Here is a 15,120-nt window from a genome sequence, read left to right on the forward strand (position 1 = left end):
TGGAATTTTACACAGGAGAAACAAAAAGCAATCTACTGCTGCATGTAGCAACATGGATGAATCTCACAAACATTATGAACGAGAAAAAGAAGGCATAAAAAGTATATACTGTGTGATTCCATTTAGATGAAATTCAAAACCACAACACTAATCAAAAGATAAAAATCAGAATAGATTTTACCTCTAGGGCATAGGGATATTGACTGGGAAGGGGCAGGTAAGAGCTTTTCCGGAGTGCTAGTGTTCTTTATGTTGATCTATGTGATGGTCAAACAAGTATATACTTACATGAAAGTGTATCAAAATGTATATTTAAGATTAATATGCTAATATATATATGTGTACCTCAAGTTCGTTACAGGGAATTGAAATTTTCTTTTTGCTATGTGTTCAAAATGTTCTCTCTTTCTCTCTCAGCTATATTTTCCAAAAAAGTCTAAAATGAAGACATGATAAATTGTAATGAGAGCAAAATAGAAGTTAAGCTAGAGCTAAATCTCAGGTACCTATCCAAATTTAGTTCCCTGAGCCCTGGACTTGGCTAAAAATAGTTCAGAGCCTTGCCAGCTGCTGACCCGGGAGCTGGGCAGTGTGCTTCAGAAACCAGCGCACGAGGGAAATGGGGCGGGGCCAAGTGGGGCGCTGCGGGTCTGATGAGTGCAGGCTGTTTAAGGACGCGCTTGTCATCAGTAGCCTGGCTCTTTCTCCCACTGCAGGCCAACAGCAGAGTGTAGGATCACAGTTTATTAAGAAGTGGAAATGAGAGAAAGGAACAAGAATCCATATTGATTAGAAAAGAAGAAGAGGTCCTGCTCTGGGAAGGACACTGGATGTAAAGGATGTCCGAGTAGCCAAGCCCAGGCTAATCCCAGGGTATACCTTCCTTTTCTCATCGCCCAGGTTAGACTTTTAATTTTTGTTTTTGCAAAAATGTATTCATTTTTCAACAACTCTGTTTTCAATGTTATGCTTAAGTTTGAAGAAACGAATTGCAGAATGATTCAGACTGTAGTGAGGAAAATGTTCCCTGAGTGGTTTTGTTGCTGAATCAGCGAAGAATTAACTTCACTTAACCTCTTCCTCCTTTAATGTGCCCGTCTGAAATGCAGGAATGACTAGTGTAATTATCCATGTCCCAGGGATGTTTTGAGATTTAATTAATGTTTCTAGCCCACTCTGAAATATTCAGATGAAGGGAGAGTTGATAGGAATGGTGCTATTCTACGTTGTACTTACAAATTCTGACAAGTTGCAAAGCATGGTGTGTGGTTCTGTACTTCAAACATACCAGCGTGATACCTCCAAGATTCCAGCTGGCTTACCTAGTATCACCATCACCATCACTCTACTGAAACCAACTACGTTTTGTTCATTTTTTGAAGGAAGATGTAAATACAAGGGTAATTAATAACAGTGACGACATTTAGGGAGATGACTTTAAACAAGTTGGTATGTTGCTGTTAGTAGACAGAGCACTTTTAGCCTCAAGGCAAGATGCAGTCCAGCTTCAAGACAGGGTAAACATGTGCCAAAATCTGAGACCAAACGGAAGCTTCAAGTCAAACATGTGGGTGCCACTAGAAACCTTCCTAAAATCAAATCTATACTTTTGCATGATTTGGAATTGGCTTAGAATACTGTCTTTTCCATCCTGAAGAGACAGAAACCCTGAAATATTGTCAAGGAGAAACAATATGGGAGATGCTACTAATATTCTATCAAGGGCTCAGGCTCCCTTTCTACATATAGTAACCAACAAACTTGGTTTTGCTTGATTTAAAAAAATGGAATCTCGGAGCAAACAGGAACGTGGTGCTGAATGATGACAATGAAGGTGACGACAAGAATAGTGGTAATGATGATAATAGCAAGCACATATGGAGGGCTTGCTCAGTGCCAGATGCTGTTCTAAGGGCTTTACATGTCTGGACTCATTTGATCTGGGCAAATCTCTAGAAGATAAGACCTATTATTATTCCTGTTTTACAGACAAATAACTGAGGCTTGGCGACGTTAAGTGTAGCTAACTTGTCTAAGGTTGTATAGCTTAGCAGCTAGCAGTGGTTTTCAAAACATTAGTGTACTTACAGTCCCCTGGAAAACTAGTTAAAATTAATATTCTCAGCCCAAGACTAGAGATTCTGGTTCAGAAGTATGGGACAGGGGCTAAAAATACATTTTTAAATAAATATCCATTATAACTTTACTCTAGGTGGTCTTTAAACCATCCTTTGGGAAACAGTGGCCCAGATCTACAAAAATGAGAGGCTGGGAATAAAAATTTTCCAGTGTTTCTCTAGGAATGGCCTTCCCTCTTTAGCTAAATAGTAGACCATTTGCCCACCTGGGGCTGTATGTCCTTGTAGTGAAAAATGACTGTATCAGGCTGCCATTACTTAATGAAAATAGCCCTTCAAAATATCCAGGTTGATTTTGTTAGCTTCCATGTTTAACATTTAACATTCTTTAATTTGATGTTTTAACATCACTTTAATTTGATGTTTTAAATAGATTTTCCTACCAGGAAGAGTATGTGCTGATCAACAGATGTGAATTTCAGTCAGTAGTTATAACCTGAGAAGTAATGAGTAAATGGCATTGTGCTTTTTATTAATCAGTCTATGATAACTCTGATTAATGTGAATCAATTCCACAGAGCCAGCTCTCTCCCTAATGAGCTGAGGATAATGAGTTTATGAACCTGTAAACCTCAGGGCCAAAATATATTTTGAGGCCTGATTTATTCTTTCCTTAGTATACATACATCACTGAGCTGGAAGACATATTTTCAGACCCAGAATCCTGATATCTCAATCTGTCCAAATGGTAAGTTATCATGTCTGATAAAACAGTTCATAAGAAATCCTTCATCTAGGTCCTATTCTTCCACCCTTGGCTTTTAAACATCTGTGACCTCTGAGATATTGAGAGACATGCTGATGAGTTTTTAACATCCTTGCCCTTTCGCTCTTCTCAAATACCATTTGTCTGATTTGGAAAACAGTATAACCTGGTAAATTTGAAAAAGACACACAAATGAGCTTGGCCAGAGACATGCTATAGGGACTGAACTAATCCACATGGCACACCCACCTTTCCTTATGATACATTTTTAAAATAAAGCAAAACTGTGAGGCCTGGTAAATCCATTACAGTTCCCATAGTCCCTCTAAATGAGAAAATTATCAAGGTATTTGCCTCTGTGCACATTCCACATCCTATGCTCTGGATGGAAGACTTGGTCTTAATTTCACTTCCTCCCTCCCAGCCTCTCTATGGCCACATTAGCCCTCTTTCTCTTTCCACACTCGCTAAGCCCGCTCCTCCTTTTGGGCCTTTGTTCCAGGCCTCCTCTACCTGTAATATTTTTATCCTCATCTTCCTTCAGTTGGCTTACTATTGTTCAGGTCTCATCTTAAATGCTGCCCTTCAGAGACGCCTTTGCTGACAACCTCTATCTAAAGTAGTCACAATTAACATTTCTCATTTAATTTCTGTATAGCATTTAGCAATTGCTGATTTTTTCTTGCTTATTTATTTTTTTTTATAGTCTGTCTCTCTCAACTAAAATTTAAGCCTCATTCAGTCAAGAAACTTCTATTATCATATTTCTACTGTTATATCTACAGTGTCAAAAACTATGCCCTACTCAGAAGAGATGTTTGGGGAGGGAAAAAAAAGGAACACAGTGGAGAACATTTCTGATCTGAGGCTGATTCTGATTGTTGAAGACATCCACAAGCTGTTTCTTTGCTCAAGTTAAATATTTTTATTTTTATCCACTTCCTTTGGAAACAAATCAGAGATCTTAAAGATGTGTTGAGTTTATTGCATAAGACTCACAGTGGTTAATAAAAACAGATGAGTTATACTGTGAGTCTTTACTGGATATTTGTCATTAGCTCAGTCTCATAAGTTACTACAACAAGGAAAAACTGCTTAAGTGCTTGAATTCAGGTAGTTAAGTTTCAAAGACTAATAAAAACAATTATACAAAAAATTTTCTTTCCAAAGAGCTCAAAAATAGCTTGTTCATAGTAACATAGTAAGGCATCTTCCACTGAAGTCTGGAACTAGGAGATGAGGTTGCCTTTTAAGCATTAAATCAGTAAGACACACACACACACACACACACTCACACTCACACACCACACACAAGATATGATAAATTCACCAAAGGAATAAACTGATAACCAGTGTGTATAACACAGGACTTTGAAGACACCTGAAGTTCAGCCAAGCTGACCTGGGGGGTAATCTCAGGATGGAAAGCCCCAGAATGTGACCATCAATTAACAACCATTAAGATAGTCAATTATTTGGAGAAAGCCTGGATGAACAGAGGCAGTGGGCAGAGGTGCTGTCAGCCTATAGCGTGGAAAACCTAAGCCTAAGAAGCCTAAGAAGTCAGATGTTGGTAACACCTTTCCAAATACTGTTGAGGGGAGAAAGGGGCTTGGTTCAAGGACTTGAGCTCTTAGGTCTCTTGGCAAATGAATCCTTTGATAAATCATCTACCTATCTCTCCTTACTCAGATTTCATGCTCTGAATACAGAATTTAAGTCACTTTGCCCTCTGTCCATAGGGAGCAAATGCTCTGATGTGCTGATGTGAGGATCCATCTGCTAGTTGATTACATTTATCCTTAAAATGGAATAAATTTGAATTTTGGCTATTCAGCAATGCCTGTGAGTTTGGGTTAGTGTGAATCTATCCCTGAGATACAGTTTTAGAACATGCAGTACTGACCCCATACTGCATGACATGGACTAGATCAAAACTTAGACTGCCTGTGACAGGCTGGCTCTGATAAGACAAGGACTGACACTGACCTAAGTTCAGGTCCTTCTCTCAAGTTCATCCATCATGTAACACATGACTTCCTGAGGGGAGTGAGGGAAAGACGAGAGGCCAGCAGTGCATTTTAGCTGGGTCCATCTGCAAGAACCCTTAGGCCCCCCAGAGGAGCAATGGGAACTCTCGTCCACAGCTTGACAAACTTTTTGTAAAGAGCCAGATAAATTCATTAGGCTTGGCTAGCCAAGAAGACAGGTATGCCCAAGAGGAGAACAGGGACCAGAAGGGATGGACAAAAGCTATTGCCTCCCAGAACACTTTGGAGAACAAGGGTTATCAGAATTAAAGTGTGGAGAGGGCAAGATAAGACTTTTTAGAGAAAGCTAAGGAGAAAGTGCCATTGGCCAGGAAAGAGATGAGTTCAAGTAATTGGGGGAAAGTACCAAATCCAAGGTGTCTCTGAGACATCTCATAAGGGTCTGTAAGCTATATACCCACCCTTCTGTGGGTCTGTAACTGCCTGGCTGTCCCGGGGCCCTGGTGGCTCTCTACCATTCAGCTGGGTCAAGGGAGCTGCCCCAGGACTTTGGATAACACACCTAAATTGCACCCAGTGAATGAAAGGGCCTTGTTTTGAAACTGGATACTCCAGTTACAACTAAGTATCTGTTTCCTTGAGTAGAGGAACAAGACTTACTGCAAGAACCCAATTTAACCAACTTTACTGTTTGCTTTTGGGTTGAGTATAGTACACAGTCAGGATATGCTTTTTTCCATGATAGCTTTTTATTATGTATTTCATTCTTTGGAATTTAAATCACTTTAAATTTTTATTTATTTAAACTTAAAATATGCAGCTGAACAGATTAGTGTAATTGACCAGAAGGTGAGCTGGGATCACACAGCAGTTGGGGATTCGGTGACAGAAATGTAAATGGAGCTTGGGCTCTGGGTTCTAATCTCCTATTACCATTCTACTGCAATGATTCTCAAATGCTGCAACAGATAGGGTGGCTGTAGTTGGAAAAGCTCTTATTCCTCCATACCCTCACTCTGAATTTACTCCTTCATCTCATCTTGTTTGGGGTCTTCTAGAGAGCCCTTCAAACAAATCAAAACAAAACAAAACAAACATGAGTTTTACTACTCAAGCTGGAGAATGGTTTTGCTCATTTAGAAGTGGTCAGTAGAAGAGAACAGAACGATCCTGAATCAGCAAATCCCATGAGCTTGGGTGATGCAAACCAGGAGACTGTGGCTGGGATCAGCCTCATTCACTGGCAAGAAGCTGCCCAGTAAATCACAAGATCAAACCATTTTAAGCCCTCTCTTTTCTAAAATAGAAGACAAGAGTGTGTCACACTCATATGCATTTTGAAAGCATCAAAGACCAGTAAATTCTTCTAGAATTTGAATCTGTGGCAAGCAAGTAACTTGAGTAAGATGACAAAACCATCCTCCACCAAATGAAAGTGGACCGTAAGGTTACCAAATCCTTAAAACATACCAACATCCCTCTCCCCAAGAGGATAAAATGTAACTGTGGGGCTTAGGTAGGTTAATACCATCAGGCAAACATTAAGAGGAGACTGGAAGAGATTGACTGATCCTGGCATCAGTATTATAGAGGTACTGTTGCGCTGTCAGTATAGCTTTTAAACACCTTATCTAATATAACATAAAACCTAGAATCATACATTTTTGACGTTGAATGGACCCTAGAGAAATTAACCAGATGAAGAAACTGAATCCTACCTTTGGACTCAAAATCTGTGGGCTGGCCTGGACCAGCAGCCTCCTGCAGACCGCTAGCATAGTGCATATCATATGGTATTCCCATTGTCTGAACCCTCTGCACTGGGCCCCTGGACCACAAGACTGTGTTCTTTATCTTTGAATTGCTAACATCTAGCACAGTGTCTGGCACTTAGTAAGTATCCAAATAATGCTTGTTAAGCCAATCAAGAGAAGCAAGAGTATGAATCCTAGGGCAACAGGAAGAAAACATTTAGAGGAAAAACCCTTCTCTGATCTCCCAGGGCAACATTACCTTAAAAAAGCAAAAGGGAGCTTAATCTCAGGGTGCCTTTTTTTAAGGGAACACCCCAAGTCACAGATAAGCATTTGCTAGACTGCCCAGAGCTATCACTTCCATCATATTAACAACATGGATTGCTTATTTTGTTTTACTGGAGTATTAGAATGAGCTCACTCACAGTTAAGTCCCTGCTTTAATTAAGCAGAAATAAATATTGGGCAGATAAGTGACTTTCATTCAAGTATTTCAGAAGTGTTTTACTTTTGAAGTCTGAACTATTAAGGATAGATAAAAAACAGCATTGTTTGAAGTTAAAAGTACAGTTTAGTGCTTCATGGAAAATGATTAAATGTAATTCTGTCTCCCTAATGATCATAACGGTTCATTAGATTTACTAATTATTTGAAACAATCATATCTTTTCCGTGTCTAAATTATTTGGCTCTTTTCTCTGAAAAAACTAAAAATACAGTGAAAAAAGAACTGTGCATTGCATATTTATAAGCCAACACAAGACAAAAGGAAGCAATAAAGAATTAAACATTACATTCTCTTAAGAAATGTTTTCTTTCAGTATTACATAAATTTCTTTGTGCTTTTCCATTTTCTTTTTGAAACCAAGTAACCCTATGACATTTCAAAGTGAAATAACTACACACACAATTTTTATGTAGAGGTTAGGATGACTTTTTTTTTAGAACCAAGTATAATTAACCACACACAGCATATTATTCATTGTCCTATGACCTTTGTTATTTAATTTCTTATTCTGAAAATGTTTGCTTCTAAATTTAGCCAGGAAAATGAGGGAATGTCATGGTTGCTTTGCTGGCTGAACATTACAGAGGATTATAACTAGATGAATTTTCAAATGTGGATGTTTGAAAAATATATTGTTTGTGTGCTTCGGCAGGTGAAAAGTTTAATAAAACCCAGTAATTTGAATTTACAGAGAGACTCCCCAACCAAAGTTCTGAAAAATTCTAAGTAACTATAAGCACAGTGCCTGGTGGGGTCAAGGAGAAGAGGACATCTACTGCCAGGGGCTACCAATGTCCTTGAAAACACCCCCTACCCTTGCCATCTTCCTCTCCTATTGCCTCCAGAGACCATGTGACTGGTCCAGATATGGAGTTCAAAAAAATTTTTTTTAAGTTGTGCAATCTCTTCTTCCAAACAGAAACAAAAAGAACAAAACCTATGCTATCCATCAGGCATACCCATCAGACTTGCTGTGGCTGACCTGTGGTCTGGGGGTAGAGGTCAGGCGGACCTCAGTGGAACGTAGGGCTGCATGGGGTAATGGGGTGGAATTTTGGAATCTCTGCTCCGGTGAGCCACCCCCAGAAGTCAGGTCACCCTCTCTGCTCTGACATGGCTGCTGCTGCCCAGGCCAGAGCTACATGCATGCTGGTAAAAGTGCCCACTGCTTGGTGCCCACCTGAGGGGGCCCCTGGGCCCAAAATCCAGCCCTGGATCCTCTTGCCAAAACCAGCTCCCTGGCCCAGGGCTGCTTCTGCAAGGAGGAAAGGGTACCTTCTGGTTACAACTGCCTAAAGGGGATGTGGTTTTCTTGTTAGCACAAAAGTCTAAGGTGTAGTGAGGTCCAGGCCTGAGGCTGAGGATGTTCCTAAGACAGCTTCTGACCCGACTCCGGTCCCAATCTTCCTGGCCTGCAGGTCCTGGGCCTGTAGCTCCCCTGCTGAGGTGAGGAGTCCCAGAATCAGCACCAAAGAACAATGTCTCCCTTGCAGTCCATTCCTGAGGGAGAGGCTCTCAGCTTGGAAGCTTGGCCTCCGGGGCCTTGGGAAGCGGGGTAGGGCGCTGAGTGGCCTCCTCTGCCTGCACTAGGAAGCCTTTGTGCCCAGGCCCGTTCCTGCTTTGGTCTGCAGCACTGGGGTGGACAGGCTGTTTACTGCCTCTCCTCCTCCACAACAAAGGAAAAGAGTCATGAAACACCTCTAGCTCTACGGTTATAGGAGCTTGATTCATTTTCCCTCTAAGGTGAATTTTAACTGTGCTCATAGAAGTAACCACCCAAAGAAACTCCTGGAAGTTTTAGTTTTATTTTTAGAGAGAAAGGCAAGGATTTGGGCCTTCTCCAGAAATGCCCAACTCACCCCTTACATTTGCCTGGGTAACCTGACCCTTCAGGGAGCAGGCCAGACAGGGCACAACGGGAGGCCCACACTCCCTGTGTCCACACGTCTAGAAAGTATAAGGAAAGTTAAAAAAAAGTAAGCAATATGTGTTCCATCCTTCTATCTTGACAAGTAATGACAAAATCCAAACACATTTATAAAGCAATGATCTTTATATGATGAAAGGTAGCAAAAATCAAAGATGATTAAATTTAATTATTGTATGTGCTTGGATGAGCTAGTGTGGTTTTATATGAGTAACAAAAGACATAAATAATTCATAAACCATTAATTTATTCCACAACATTTATTTTATTTTCTTCATTTCAGCAAAATCACTAGTTATGCTATAACAACAAAGATTTTCACATAATTGTGTTTAATTGACAATAATAATAGATTAAAAGTAGAGTGTAACTTATTCAAAATGTTTAAAATTTGAGCATATTTTTATCAAAAAGGTAAATTAAAGCAAATGAAAATTTTGAAATTATACTTAATTTATTTTTGAAAAGTTATTGTTTAAAAATATTTATATTCTCCATTATAATTAAAAAATGAATATACCCACATTTTAAATAAGAATTATTTAAATATAACCAAACTTTTAAATTTAACTTTAAATATTTGATTAAAACTCATTAAATATATTTGCAAGAATTAAACAATTGCAAACCTAGAGTTTAGCATCCATTTACTTGTCAATATAAAGAATCAGTATTATGTTTCACGTACGCTATAGCTATATCTATGTATTTCCAATTTCAGAGAAATATGAATTGTTTGATATTACAATATCCTCAGTCACTGGGTGCACTGTTGTGAACACCATCTAATTCTCAGGTGCCTCCAGGACTGTGAGATGGAACAGAAAGAGAAACAAGAAAAAGGATGCTTAGCACTCCCGGGTAACAGTACTTCCTTATGCAAGAATCTGTTGCATTCATACTCTTTGTGAGGAAGGACTTGACAACTTAATTATTTTGTCTTTTCTTACTTAAGAGCTGTCACCACTCAAATCTTTCCAAAGCAGTTTTTATTTCTAATATAGGCAGCAGCACAGCTCACAAACCTTCTTCTGTTTTGAAGACAGAGGGACAGCGAGGTGCAGGTGTGTTCTGTGAGTTCGGAGGGGCTTATCTCAGGAGGAAATGTTTGGGGTTATGGGTTACACTGGGCCAGCAAGGAGTTCTGGATCCTGAGGGCCCCAGGCACCCATATGTCCTTCAATCAATTTAGCGTGTGTGGTAAATGTGGAGTGAAGGTCAGGGGTTTCTGTTGTCTGGGCCTCAGGGTGGTGCTATTTGGAAGTTTAGGAGAAATCATCCTAAAAATACCCTCTGGAGTTAGAATTCAGAAGCAGATATTTACATGGTAGAGATCCTGCTCTGCAGTTATGCTAACATTTTACCTCCCATTTTGCTATGAGAATAGTTCTTTTTTCTTTTTGTCCTCCTCCTTTCCTTTCCCCAACCCCCAACCAGCTTTCTTTCTCCCCTGACCCCCATACATAGCACAAATCTGGACTGATCTGGGATCCATCAGTCAATCTGTTTCTGATCTTGGTGCCATAATTCTTTTTTTTTTTTTGGTTGACAGTTTTGCTGAGATATAATTCACATACCCGTAATTTATCCATTTCAAGTATACACATTAAATTTTTTTTTGTATATTCACAGAATTGCAAAACTGTCACTACAATGATCCTTAGAACATTTCATCAGCCCAGAAGTCCGTATTCATGTTGGAGCATGTATCAGGACTTCATTCCTTTTTTTGTTACTGAATAATATTCCATTGCATGGCTTTATCACATTTTATTTACCTATTCATCAGTTGATGGACATGTGAACTCTTCATTTCTTAGCTAATACAAATAATGCTACTATGAACATCCATGTACAAGTGTTTGTGTTGACACATGTTTTCATTTCTCTTGGATATGTAGCTAGGAGTAGAATTGCTGGGGTACAGCAACTGTTTAACTCTCTAGGAATTACTAGACTGTAATCCAAAGAGGCTGCACCATTTTACATTCCCACCAGTAATATATGAGGGTTCCAATTTCTCCACGTCCTTGTCAACACTTGATATTGTCAGTCTTTTTTATTATAGCTATCCTAGCAGGTGTGAGGTGGTATCTCATTGTGAATTTGATTTGTGTTTCTCTAATGGCTTATGATGGTGAAATTCTTTTTAACTGGCTATTCCTGATGAGACAAAGAACAAAAATCTTTGTGTAATACCTGGCTCAATTCAGTGTTCATGGTGTTTAGATATAAATCAATGCAGAGAACAAAAGTATTAGAAGGGAACTTAGACACAGGGCAGGCTCCTGCTTTACAACATAGCTAACCTGAAGGGCTGGGGTTCCCTGCCTCCACTGTCAGAAAGTTCTGGTCTTTAGTGAGACTTTTTTTTTTTTAATATGGAACTTTTAGTCACTGGGTCTAGTTTTGTTTTCTGAAGCAAGGAAAGCTGGCTCTTCACCCGAGCACCTCTCCTTCCCTTGACTAAATCCATCTACATATTTGTAAAGACAAGCTTTGGCAGTCCACTGAATTGTTGGCTTTTTCCTTTCCAGTTTGAGTTAATGAATGCAGCCTGAGGCTGGTATGCAGGTTTGGCCACACTCTCAGGCTGCAGCAACTCAGTGGGATTCTCATGAAAGTCATAGGTCTGAAGGGTAAAGACCAAAATCTGGGCAGAGGGGGCATAAATAAGATGAAGAAGCATAAAGTGAAATTACTTTGCTTTGTTTTTTAGTTACTATATTTTGAGATGTCAAATAGCTTTAAAAGAGGGTATGTGAATTTTATGTTTACTTTATGTTAAGAAGGTGTTGAGAGGGCAGTCTATAAAAACAGAAGCGTGGCCATCCACCTTCCTGTACAGAAAAGAACATATTTAGCTCCTTTCCCTCAAGTGGCTTGCTTTGAAAGGGCACCTGTTATTGCTGTGGGCATGTGGTAGGGTAAGTGGGTGCACCTGTCTGTGTGCTAGCTCCAGTACCCCCCCTTCTCGAACCTCACCTTCCTTCCCTCTCCAATCTGCCTCCAGTTCTTAGTCCTCCTTCTTCAGACCACTAAGGAAGATTTTCTCCTTGCCTTCTACTTGCATTCTAGAACTCTGTGGGCAAAATGCCCTAAACTAATTTCTTTTATTTCATGTTCCCAATCTGCCATTCTTCCTCATCGAAACTGATGGCTTTCTCTTGAAGGCACAGTGCTCCATTTCTTCCAGAGACCACATTTTTCTCTGTGCCACCACCCTTGGGGACTCACTGTTGTGCTGGCTTCCTCTCTCTGCTCCTCAGGCTCCAGGCCCTTTCTATTGTGTCACTGCCCACATGGCTGCTACACTGATGGTTCTGAAACCACAGACACCCCTACACCCCATCACCTGCAATGGAATTAGAGGCCCCTCATAATCTGAACTTCTTGCCTTTGCAGGGGGCACTTCCGGGCATGGCTCCAGTCCAGTGACCCAGCAGCTACAACTGGCCTTCACACGTGGGTGACTGGAACTCAGCAATAGCACACCAAATTCCTTCCTTTTCCTGGAATGCACAGAGCTACTGCTCCTCTCAAAGCCTTTGCATTCTGGAACATTCTCCCAGGTGTTCTCTCCGGGCTCACTGCTTTTCATTATTCAGATCTCAGGTCAGAAAGCACTTCTCTGAGCCCTTCCATGATGACCCTCAAATGTAGCTCAGTGACAGAGGGATTTCTGTCTGCTTTGTTCTCTGCAGTATTGCCAGCACCTAGAAGAGTGCTGGCACATGGCAGGCACCTGAGAAATACTTGCTGAATTATTAGGATAAAGCAGCTTCTACAGATAGTACTAGGTTGCCTAGGTTCTGCCATTCTGTGTTGGGCAGAAAGGAACTGAGGAATGAACAAAGGACGGAGGGGCAAATGAGAAGAGCTCCTGGCAGGACAGAGGACAAACATGCATAGCTGGAGAGAAAATAGGCACAGGGTTTAGGGCCTGTTCTCCACTTTCTCTGATGTGGAAAATGCTTTCTGCTGTGATTAAAGCAAAAACCAAGCAGAAAAGGACACTTTTGAAGAGACCACAAAAAGAGACAATCCCTCCTCCCCAGGCCTCCGGCCTCTCCTCTTAGTTTCCAGTTTTCATCAGTAAAATAAAAAATGGGTAGATAAGTGTCAATTCCACTGCATATTAGGTTATTCCTTAGCCAAAAATATCAGCAAAAAGGGGGTCCAGGTTCAAGAGATACAAATTGTCTGAACTGTCTAAAGTTTTAAAAAGTAGTTCCTTCTCAAATGCACATTGTTTCCTAAGACTTCATGGCTACTCTCGATGGTATTTTGTTCACAACTGAACGACTTATCTGCCATGGTAGAAACTGATGCCACGTGAAGGACGTTCCCAACTCAGAAGCCCATTGTGCAACTATTCTCGATCTTTTTTGTCAAACTGGATCTTCTGCTTTGTTTGCCAAATGAAATCAAATGGATGTGTTATGTCATGGCATTAATTTGAAATTACTTCTACACTTGTATGAAATTACTTGTTTTTCTTTCTCGTTTCTTGCCCCCTTTTTATTACATGTAACAAGTCACATTGTAATTATGAAAGTGTGGAATTAAAGCAGCCTGCTAGTGTGCTGGGGCTGAGTAACGCTGCCAGTCTTGTTCAGATCTCTTGGTGACAGCCAAAGGGTGTAGTCACATGACTGTTCAGGATGGGCAATCCTCTAAGGCTAAAATGACATCACCAGTGAATACTCTGGGAGTTTGCAAATTTGCGATACAGAGGTTTACCAGGGAAAATAAGACCATGAGCCCTTTCTTGTTCTCCCATCCCCCATGTAAGTAGTAGTTTTTTTCTAGTGGCTTTGGTTTTATGCTGAAGAGGAACTTGGTCCAGTTCTTCTTACTGGTACGTAGGAGTGTCATAGAAACGAAGGCTTCATAGACGTGAAATCATCACTACTCCCAGTGTTTTAGTTATTCTTTCTCAGTTTAGTTATCCGATGCCTTAGGCCTCTATACTTGCTTCTTTCTTTCCTCACCTCTCTGGCGTTGGTGCGTGATGTTTCCTCTGGCAGGCATGGCCTTTTCCCTGGCCCACTACCCTTGTCTGTCTGGTGAATACTATTCATCCTTCAAGACCATTTCAAATGACTTGTTCCAGGTGAATTTTAGGTACATTTATGTTTACAGTTGTTACAGCTCTCTGGTGAGTTAAAATTTTTCTCAAAAGGTAGTGATTCACTGTATCCCTAATAATGCTGTCTGACAAACTCTTTAATCTGATAATAATATAATTTGTTTGATATAATTAATAGTAGACTAAAAGCCATATTAGTTTGTTTGTATTTTTCTAGCTTTATCTCTTTTTCATGCTTCTATATTCTGTCCTGCATCTTTACAACTTAGCAAGTCTCTCATAAAAGTATATCTGGATTTGTAATATTTTTCAGTGCAATATTTTCTGTATTTTTAATAGGCCAATTTAATCCATTTACCTTTGTTGTGATTATTGATATTTGGGTTTATTGCTATAATCTCATTTTGTCCTTCCAATTTGTGATGCTTTTTCTCTGCTTTCTTCTCGCCCACTTTTTCTAATGTTGTAATAAATTCAAACTTTGTGGTTCTTCCTTTCTCATAAACCAGTTTGATGTGCTATTCATACGCAACACATGAACTAGCAAGTTTCTATCTGCTTGTTTCCTAGGGTTTCTTGTTTTAGTGAGGCAAATGAGAGCATTCTAGAAGAGATTTAAAACTACTCATTGCATCACCAAGAATGAAGAATAGCTAAGAGGAGACTTGGAGAAAAACGATTTCTTAACAATTCTCATTGGGGACTATAGCAGTTTATAGCCAAGTAGCTAGTTCTCAAATGATGAGTCAACATGGTGTGCAAGACTGGACACAGAAAGATGGAATCTGTGTAATATAACTGCATCCAGTGTGAGGATGATACCTGTGGGGAAATTCCTTGAGAACTTGGCATGTCTGTACTACTACGTGCTATGTGGCTGCATGAGGAAGCAGTTCTCCCATGATTTGCTTCTGTTCAATCTGCTGTAAAACCCTCATTCATTCAGTGTGCCATAATGATACTTGGCCTCCTCTTGTCTAGAGATCAGTTGTAAATGCAAAAGGG

At 40.0% G+C, this 15,120-nt stretch overlaps 1 long non-coding RNA gene across 2 annotated transcripts in view; it reads left to right on the top strand.

Annotated features, from left to right (window-relative positions):
- The first annotated feature begins 657 nt into the window (after positions 1 to 657).
- Positions 658 to 15,120, top strand: part of LOC108407322 (uncharacterized) — a 92,099-nt gene continuing 77,636 nt past the window's right edge. Inside the window, exon 1 of one of the 2 annotated variants that reach the window (XR_012122085.1) lies at positions 658 to 900. This is a non-coding gene — a long non-coding RNA (uncharacterized lncRNA). The remainder of the gene's footprint in view (positions 901 to 15,120) is intronic. The other variant, XR_012122088.1, reaches the window with a different exon arrangement.

The sequence above is a fragment of the Manis javanica genome, chromosome 1 (genome assembly GCF_040802235.1).
Source record: "Manis javanica isolate MJ-LG chromosome 1, MJ_LKY, whole genome shotgun sequence".
Taxonomy (NCBI): domain Eukaryota; kingdom Metazoa; phylum Chordata; class Mammalia; order Pholidota; family Manidae; genus Manis; species Manis javanica.